Here is a 9917-nt window from a genome sequence, read left to right as displayed (position 1 = left end):
TGCTGAAGGGGCTGAGCTCGGTGGTAGGGCTGGGGAAGCCAGGGCCGGGGGCAGTCAGGTCTCGGCAGAGCGAGAGAGCAAGCGAGCGTGGCAGGGACAGGAAGCCCGAGGCCTCTCTTCCCCCCACCAGTTATTCACCACTTGCTCCTCCTCCTGCGGAAGGTGCAGGCGGTTTCCTGCCCCCTCCCCCCTCCCAGCCTGGACTTTGCTCATCCCCTGCACAGCCACCCCCACTCCCCCCCACCGCCCCCCGCCGCCCCCAGGGATAGAGTCCAACCTAGGCAGATCACGCCTCCCTTTCAGAGCATCTAATTTTTTAAATGGTATTTAAGCGCTTACAATGTGTCGGACACTGTATTAAGCGTCGGGGTAGACAGCTCATCGGGTTGGACCCAATCCATTTCCCATGAAGGGCTCACAGTCTTAATCTCCATTTCACAGACGAGGTAACTGAGGCGCAGAGAATTGAAGTTGTCCAAGGTCACACAGCAGGCACGTGGAGGAGATGAGGTTAAAATCCAGGTCCTCCGACTCCCAGATCAACGGTCTTCCCTCTGGGCCATGCTGCATCTGACAGAGTGCAGCGACCGGAACAGTAATTTCAGGAGGGTGCTGGCTGGGGGCCGCCGGAGCTTGGGAAGGAAAGCAGGGTGGGGTCAACCAGGGGGAGGAGGCAGCAGCTTTGAGCCATGATGAAAAGAAAGGGAAAGAGGACAGGAGCAGGGAGGCGGTGGGTTGAGACAACCTGGGCAAAATTTTGGGGACAGGAAAAGTGTGGGGTGGAGGAGAGTGGGAGGGGACAGCAGCTAGGGAGGGCAAGGCCTGCTGGTGGAAGAGTAGTGAAAGCCCTAGCCATCTGAGAGAATGCAGCTACCGGAACAGTAATTTCAGGAGGGCGCTGGCTGAGGGGGCCGAAGTTTGGGATGGAAAGGGGGTGGGGTTATTGATCCAGAGGGAGAGTCTGGCTGGGGGTGAGGGTGGGGCTGGGATGAAGATTAGATTGTAAACTCTTTGAGGTCAGAAAATATGTATCACTGTTCTGATGTACTCTCTTACACACCAAGTGCTTAGTACAGTACCTCACACTCAGTAGAAAAGTACCACTGACTGACGATGGTTTGAGCTGCTGGGGGTAGAAAACTGTGGAGTGAGGGAGGGGTTGGGAGGCCAGATTACAGACACCCAGGTTGGGAGCTGGACAGGTGAGGACATGGGGAGGAAAGCAAGGAATGGTTGGATATGAAGGGACAGTGTGGTGAAGGAAGAGGCTGGACTTGGCTACTGACTAAGTGGGAGGGAGGGAGAGAAAGAGAGAGAGAGAGGGTCAGAGACTATACCAAGGTTTCGATTGTGGAGGGCAGATAGGATCATGGTGCTGCACCTGGAAAAAGGGAAATTGGATGGTACAGATGACTTTGGTTTGTGGGGAACAGGGACGATGAGGTAGCAGGACATCTGATTAATGTCCTCAAAAATCTCCAGTGGCTACCAATCAATCTGCGCATCAGGCAGAAACTCCTCACCCTGGGCTTCAAGGCTGTCCATCACCTTGCCCCCTCCTACCTCACCTCCCTTCTCTCCTTCTACAGCCCAGCCCGCACTCTCCGCTCCTCAGCCGCTAATCTCCTCACTGTGCCTCGTTCTCGCCTGTCCCGCCATTGACCCCTGGCCCGGAATGCCCTCCCTCCCAACATCCGCCTAGCTAGCTCTTTTCCTCCCATCAAGGCCCTACTGAGAGCTCACCTTCTCCAGGAGGCCTTCCCAGACTGAGCATCCTCCTTCCTCTCCCCCTCGTCCCCCTCTCCATCCCCCCATCTTACCTCCTTCCCTTCCCCACAGCACCTGTATATATGTATATATGTTTGTACATATTTATTACTCTATTTATTTATTTATTTTACTTGTACATATCTATTCTATTTATTTTATTTTGTTAATTTGTTTGGTTTTGTTCTCTGTCTCCCCCTTCTAGACTGTGAGCCCACTGTTGGGTAGGGACTGTCTCTATATGTTGCCAACTTGTACTTCCCAAGCGCTTAGTACAGTGCTCTGCACACAGTAAGCGCTCAATAAATACGATTGATTGATTGATCTGATTACAAAGGCTAATCAGTAGCATTTACTGAGCACCCACTGCATACAGAGTCCAATACTAAGCTTTTAAGAATCAATCAATCAATTGTATTTATTGAGCGCTTACTGTGTGCAGAGCACTGTACTAAGCGCTTGGGAAGTACAAGTTGGCAACATATAGAGACAGTCCCTACCCAACAGTGGGCTCACAGTCTAAAAGGGGCTCACAGCCTAAACCACTTAAGAAGAGTAGAGTAGAATAAGTAGAAAGGATCCCTGCCCTCAGGGCTCTTATTAATCCTCTCAAGAGGTAATAGAAGAAACCATGAGAATTAATGAGCTCCCCAATGGGTTGACTGTATATATGTTTGTACATATTTATTACTCTATTTATTTATTTATTTTACTTGTACATATCTATTCTATTTATTTTATTTTGTTAGTATGTTTGGTTTTGTTCTCTGTCTCCCCCTTTTAGACTGTGAGCCCACTGTTGGGTAGGGACTGTCTCCATATGTTGCCAATTTGTACTTCCCAAGCGCTTAGTACAGTGCTCTGCACATAGTAAGCGCTCAATAAATACGATTGATGATGATGATGACTGTAGAGGGAGAAGAGCAGGAAGCTTGTCCCCAAGAGAGGGTACTCTGTCCTAGGCCCTCTCCCCATCTCCAAAGCCCTAATAAAATCATATTTCCTCTAGGAAGTCTTCCTTGACTAACCTCTCATCTCCCCCACCTTGTTCTCCCTCCCTTTGGCGTCACCTCTGCACTTGTGTCCCTGCTCTGACGCTTGATACTCACTCCCCTCCCAGGCTCACACCACCTTTGGATGCATTCTTATAGTCCGTTCCTTCCCCTAGCTGTAATTCGTTTTGTCTGTCTCTCCTCTAGGTTGTAAACTTCTAGAGGGCAGGGATTGTGTCGACCAACTCCGGTGTATTGTACTCTTCCAAGCGCTTCCAAGGCCAGAGGTGCTCCCTTCCCCTCACCTCAGCACCCCTTTCCCTGGCTAAAAGCTGCAGTTTCCTCGGGGGACACTAGAGGGCAATGCCCACCAGGCGGTCCCTAACAGCTGTTTCTCTATCGGGGAAGCAGAGCTGGGCGCAGATTCTCCTCAAATCAGTCAATCAATCAATCGTATTTATTGAGCGCTTACTATGTGCAGAGCACTGTACTAAGCGCTTGGGAAGTACAAATTGGCAACATATAGAGACAGTCCCTACCCAACAGTGGGCTCACAGTCTAAAAGGGGGAGACAGAGAATAAAACCAAACATACTAACAAAATAAAATAAATAGGATAGATATGTACAAGTAAAATAAATAAATAAATAGAGTGATAAATATGTACAAGCATATATACATATATACAGGTGCTGTTGAGCTCCCTGGAGGGGCGAGGGCTGGGTTCTGGATCCCTAGTAGAAGAGATCCAGGGAGGAAGATGCCAAAGGCCTAGAGGGGAAAGCCTCACGTCTCCTCCTTTCTTTGCTTAAAGCCACCTGGCCCATAGTAAGCGCTTAATAAATGCCATAATGGATGAATGAAATGCCGTAATCATTATTTCCCCTATGCCTGGGCTCCAGGGCATCTCTCCCTGCCACAGCTCCTTTAAAGTTTATCTAATGCCCAGGGAAGGTGCTGTGAGACGGACAAAAAGGCAGCTCGCACCTCTCCCCCCGCCCCGCCAAAGTCAGGATAGGATGGGGTTGGATAGCATCTCCCAGCACTGTCGTTCACACTGAAACCCCTCCCCTGCCTGCAGCTGCTTCTCCAGCCTCCTTAACGAGGGACATCTTTGTCTCCTCTGTCCCGTCAGCTGCCTGCTGCCCACCTCCTGAGTTACAGAATCTAGTGGGACTCCTGCAAGTCGACTCTGTTACCTAGACTGCGTGAGCAAGCCCAGCAAACCCAGATCTCTGCTGCCCGGCTCCGCTTGCACCAAGGAAGGGATGGGTAGAGCCAAAGAAGGGAGTGAGCGGGCAAACTGCTGCTGCTGCCGCCGAAGTTGGGTAGCAGGTACGATCCAGACCAGCCTTCCTAGCTCTCAGGGCTGGGCACGCAGCACAGGAGACATCCTCCGTATTCCCTCATCATAGAGTGGCAGCGAGGGAAGCTGCCTTCTTGCCTGCGTTTCCACCCTAGGCAGAACCAGTGTGGGTAAGAAGCAGCGTGGCCTAGCGGAAATTACATAGGCCTGAAAGTCAGGGGACTTGGCTTCTAATCCCAGCTCTGCCAATTGGTTGCTGTGTGACCTTGGACAAGTCACTTAACTTCTCTGTGCCTCAGTTACCTCTACTGTAGAATGGGGATTAAAATGCCTGTTTTCCTGCCTACTTAGACTGTGTCTGACCTAATTAACGTGTACCTACCCCAGTGTTTAGAATTTTATTTGCCATATAATAAGCACTTAATACCATAACCACCCTCTGCCCCCTCCAAAAAAACCAAGAAGCCCCAAAGCCTTGTTTCTGTTCCAGGGGGGCAGGGCACCCACCTCCTACTGCCAAGGCTCAGGTAAGGGCACCTGTCCCAACAGGTAAGCAGCTGCTATGGGAAAAGGCTGAGAGCTGGCAGGCAGGCACATTACACCCAAAGCCCGTACAGAATTAATAATAACCTGGAAGCAAGACCAGCTCCTAAGCTTATCAAAGGCTGTCCAAGGCAAGAGATCTTGGCTAAAGCTGATACTGAGTCTGCTTTGTTGTGTGCTCAGCAGCTTCTTTGAGCAAACTCTGAAGTTCACTGTCTCAGGAAGGAGCGTGGCTTAGTGGAAAGAGCCTGGGATTCAGAGATCTTGGATTCTAAATCCCAGCTCTGCCACTTACCTGCTGTGTGGTCTTGGGCAAGTCACTTCTCTGGGCCTCAGTTTAATCTCTTCTCCCTCTCCCTTAGACCGTTAGCCCCATGTGGAACAGGGACTGTGTCCAATCTGCATATACTGTATCTACTTAATACAGTGCTTGGCACATAGTAAGTTCTTAACAAATGCCACAGTTGTTATTATTAGGACCCAACCCCTGCAGTCATTCTACCATCTTTGCCACTGAGACATCTAAGGAGTCAATGGTTAGAAGCACGCTCATATCGCACACCTCCCAGTTCATATTGGGAGATTAGGAGAGGGAGAGAGGGGGAAGGTATGAGCTGCTGTTAAACCATGGCTAAAATGTGGCAGTGAAATAGCCCGACCTTCACCACTGTCCCTGTTCAAAGGAAATTGCCCTTTTTTAAAAAAAAACAACAACAAAAACTTCTACACCCAGGGCACACTTGTGGAGGTCAGGGATGGGCTCAGCAGGAGAATAAAATGGAAAGTTGAGAAGTAAAAGAGAACCACGGTGAGTACTGCTGCCGACCGTTTTCCCAGGCACTGAGGACTGAATGAGAGATTGCATTTGGACAATAGTATTCTCCCTGACTATTAGAGGGAGAAGAGCAGGATCAGACTAGCAAGGGAGGTGGAGGAAACTCCATCCCTGGAGATCAAGGACAGAATGGTTTAGTCACCTGCCCTGGAGGCAGTTCTATGATCCTAGGGCACATAAGAGCACATAAACCTAAGCAGATGCTCTAAATATGCCATTCCAATGGAAGGGCTGGGCTGAGAATCTATCACTATAGCCAACCTGCACGTCAAGGACAAGGACAAGAACAGAGGTCAGGTCATTTTCTTCCCACACTTGGCAAAACTTTACAACCCAGTGAGTGAGACAGAGATTCTGACCCCCACTTATGCCTTTAGGCCGGGTGGGAGCCTGCCCACAACCACATGAGGCTTGGGGCAGAACCAGACTGAATCAGAGTCCTTAGGGGAGAGAAGATAAGGGAAGATACTGCTTGAGGGGGTTGAGGAGGTAACTGTAGTGATAGCATTTATTAAGCATCTATCCACTTGGTGCAGCGCACTATACTGGATGCTGGGGAAGTACAGGACAAAGTTTCCCTCTAGACCGTAAGCTCCTTGTGGTCAGGGAATGTGGGGTTTATTGTTGTACTCTCTCAAGAGCTTAGTGCAGTGCTCTGCACACAGTAAGTGCTCAGCAAATACAATTGAATGAATGGAAAGTGACATGATCCCTACCTCAAGGAGCTTACACTCTAAATGTGGGGAAGATGGTCTTAACAAGTATTTACAAATAAGGTAGTTAAGTAATTGAATGTACAGATGCAAAAGTGCTGGGGACAAGGGTCCTGGAAATTACTCGGGAAAGGCTTGTTGGAGGAGTTGGGATTTTAGGAGGGCCTCAGAATGGGAGAGAGCAGTGGTCTGTCAGATTGGTGGGGTGGGGAGAACTCAGAGTGAAGTACAGCTAGAAGGTTGTTTTGGGAGGAGTGGGGACAGAGAGTTGGGGAGTAGTGGATGAAGACAGCAGATATCTATGGATTACATATTATAAATTGTTTACTTACAGTATTTTGTCTCCCCCTTCTAGTCTCTAAGTGCATTATGGTTAGGTAACATGTCCACTAATTCTGTTATATTGTACTCTCACAAATGCTTAGTACAGTGCTCTGCACAGTTAGCACTCAATATTATCAACTCTGTTGTATTTTCTCCTAAGTGCTTAGTACAGTGCTTTCTGCACGGTAAACACTCAACAAACATCATTAATGATGATATGTAAGTGGGGCAAGTTGGTGGAGAACTTTGAAGCCAAGTATAAGGAGTTTTTGTTTGATGTGGAGAGACGCAGAGCCCAGGAGAAGGTTTTGGAGGAGAGGAGAGATGTGGACTGAGCAATGCTTTGGGAAGATGATCCATCCATGCAACAGCGATTGGGCCCGGGAGAGGTTGGAGGCCGGGAGCCCCGTGAGGAGGCTGATGCAGTGGTTGAGCTGAGGCAAGATCACAACTTGTACCAGGCTGGTAGCAATTTGGGTGGGGAGGAAGGGGCGGAACTGGAAGATTCCTCAGGGAGGGCCGGGTCAGTCAATGTGGGGCTGTTTTGAGGCTACCCCGAACCTCTAAAGGGGGTTGATGGGGAGGAAGAGTGGGGAAGCAGACCTATTCCACGTCCTCCCACAAGACAGGAGGCCCAAACCAGTTTTGCCGGCATCTAGCTATCCCAGGTGCACTACACAAGTCAAGGAAATCTGAGGACAATCCACTGGGTTCAAGTGGACCCAGACTAAGATTCATTCATTCAATCGTATTTATTGAGCGCTTACTGTGTGCAGAGCACTGTACTAAGCGCTTGGAAAGTACAAGTTGGCAACATATAGAGATGGTCCCTACCCAACAACAGGCTCTAGAAGGTGGTTCTAAGAGGGTTCCAGCCTGGAACGTCACTGCCATCAGAAAAATGGTAACAAAAGCAGCGTGGCTTAGTGGATAGAGCACAGGCCTGGGAATCAGAAGGACCAGGATTCTAATCCTGGGTCCACCACATGCCTGCTGTGTGACCTTGGGCAGGTCACTTCTCTGTGCCTCAGTAACCTCATCTGTAAAATGGGGATGAGTGTGAGCTCCATGTGGGACAGGGATGGAGTAGCAAGGCTCAGTGGAAAGAGCCCAGTCTTGGGAGTCAGAAGTCATGGGTTCTAATCCTAGCTCTGCCACATGTCTGCTGTGTGACCTTGGGCAAATCACTTAACTGCTCTGAGCTTCAGTTACCTTATCTGTAAAATGGGGATTAAGACTGTGCCCCACATGGGACAACCTGATCACCTTGTATCCCCCCCAGCACTTAGAATAGTGCTTCGCACATAGTAAGCGCTTAACAAATGCCATCATTATTATTATTATCTACTCCAGCACTTAGAACACTGCTTGGCATATAGTAAGCATATAACAAATACCATAATTATTATTATTGTTAGCCACTTATTTCCACACAAAAGCAGGATGGGGTGGGTGGTGGAGAAATCCCAGTGCTCTCCTACTTGGGAAGCAACATGGCCTAGTGGAGAGAGCACAGGGCTGGGAGTCAGAAGACTTGGGTTCTAATCTTGGCTCTACCACTTGTCTGCTGTGTGACCTTGGGCAAGTCAATTTACTTCTATGTGCCGCAGTAACCTCACCTGTAAGATGGGAAAAGACTGTGAGCCCCACATGAGACATGGACTGTGTACAACCTGTACCTTGGACACTGAGGTGTCCAAGCAGCAGACGGGCTGCCGCCACTTCTCTAGTTCTCCCCCGTGGCACTTGGTAAGCACTTAAATACCATTTAAAAAAAAAATTCAAAACAACTCAAACATCAATCACTTCAACATTCTTCACCCCTATCCCCACACCACATACGCATATTTGAAGCTCCTCCATGAGGGAAGGGGCAAGATAAAGGGCGTTAAGGATTTTAAATGGAAAGATACAGGGTGATAAACTTGCCCTGAGCACCAGGGAAACACAGAGGTTCATTCAAGTCTCCAAACTCAAGACCCCTGATATTCATTCAATCGTATTTATTGAGCACTTACTGTGTGCAGAGCACTGTACTAAGCGCTTGGAAAGTACAATTCGGCAACAGACAATCCCTGCCCAACAACCGGCTTACAGTTGAGAAGGGGGAGACAGACAACAAAACAAGTAGACAGCCACTGCCCCACAGAGAGTAGGCAGCTAGAAACCACACTAGGGAGGAAGGGGAAACCTTGGCCACAGAGCAGTGGGATAACACAGTAAACTGAATCTGGAGAATGGCCGAGTCGTCACACCAGGCACCGGGAAAGCGTCTCACAGAGCTCCTCTGTAGGTAGCCCCTCACCGTAGTCCTCAGGTCCCCTAGGCCCCCTCCACAGCTCTTTGAGCAGGAAATAACTGGCCCACCCAGTCTCTTGGAGCCAAAGAGCTGGCAGTAGAACCAAGATGGTAGCTCGCTCTACACTTGGCTCTCTGCTAGCCTCCAGCCTGGTTCGGGAAAGTGTAGGCCTTCCCCTTGCCCTCACCAGACCACAAAGCCAACTGGAGCTGCTCTCGGCCTCGGCCTTGGGGCCAATGGCAGGGGGAGGGAGCTGCCTCCCCATCCCGAACCTGTCACTCATTCATTGCTGCCATCAACGAGCAGCTGTCGGACCAAAAGCAGGCTATCCAAACTGGAGCCTCGGGTGAGCTAAATGATGGCAGGGGAGGAGGAGGAGGAGGAAGACGAGGTGGTGGTGGAAGTCGAGGTTGCTGTCGCCACTTCTTGAGTGTAGGAAGTACCCCCCACCCCCAGGGACCCTGTGAGGAGGGCCCAAATGTCTGTCTTTGCTGCCTGGGCAACTCAGGGTCCAGAGTTCCACAGCCCTCCTGTCACAGGCACACTTGGGCTGAGAAGCAAATGTATTTCAGCCCTGTTCCAAATCCTCACAAGAAGGGGGCCTTGTGCCAGCGGTTCTGCTGAGATCCACGGGGGTGCCTGGGCCTCATCAACCGGCACAGCGTTGCTTGGTTGTGCAGCCCTTCGACTGTGGAGTATCCTTTACCTGGACCCCCAAGCCCGTGGTGCCTCGCCAACATCGGTACCGCGGCTCAAAGGTTGCACAGCCAAGAGGGACACGTGTCCCATGGCTGTTCCCAGTGGTTTCCGAGGAGGTAGACCGCTCCTATACATGGGAATTTGGAGCAGGGACCAGATTGCTTTCTTGCTGGATGCATCTATGCCGCTCTGGGTGGAGGGGGTCACCTGTGACGCAGAAGTCCCAAACAACCGTGCTCCACACCCCTCCTAACCCAAGCCACCTGTCAAGAACCTAAATCACCAGTGGAGGAAGAGAAGCCCCAGTGAGCACCTTTTCCTCCCTCTTCCTCCCACTCTCCCCTTGCCCTTTCCCTCCTCCTTTCTACCTCTCTGTTCTCCTTTACTAGCCCCCCTTACTCCCAAGTAGGGCCCAGAGGCCCTTCAATATTCCACCAAGT

This window comes from Tachyglossus aculeatus, chromosome X1, assembly GCF_015852505.1.
Source record: "Tachyglossus aculeatus isolate mTacAcu1 chromosome X1, mTacAcu1.pri, whole genome shotgun sequence".
NCBI classification, from domain to species: Eukaryota; Metazoa; Chordata; class Mammalia; order Monotremata; family Tachyglossidae; genus Tachyglossus; species Tachyglossus aculeatus.
The sequence above is the reverse complement of the archived record's forward strand: the minus strand, read 5'-3'. Positions refer to the sequence as shown.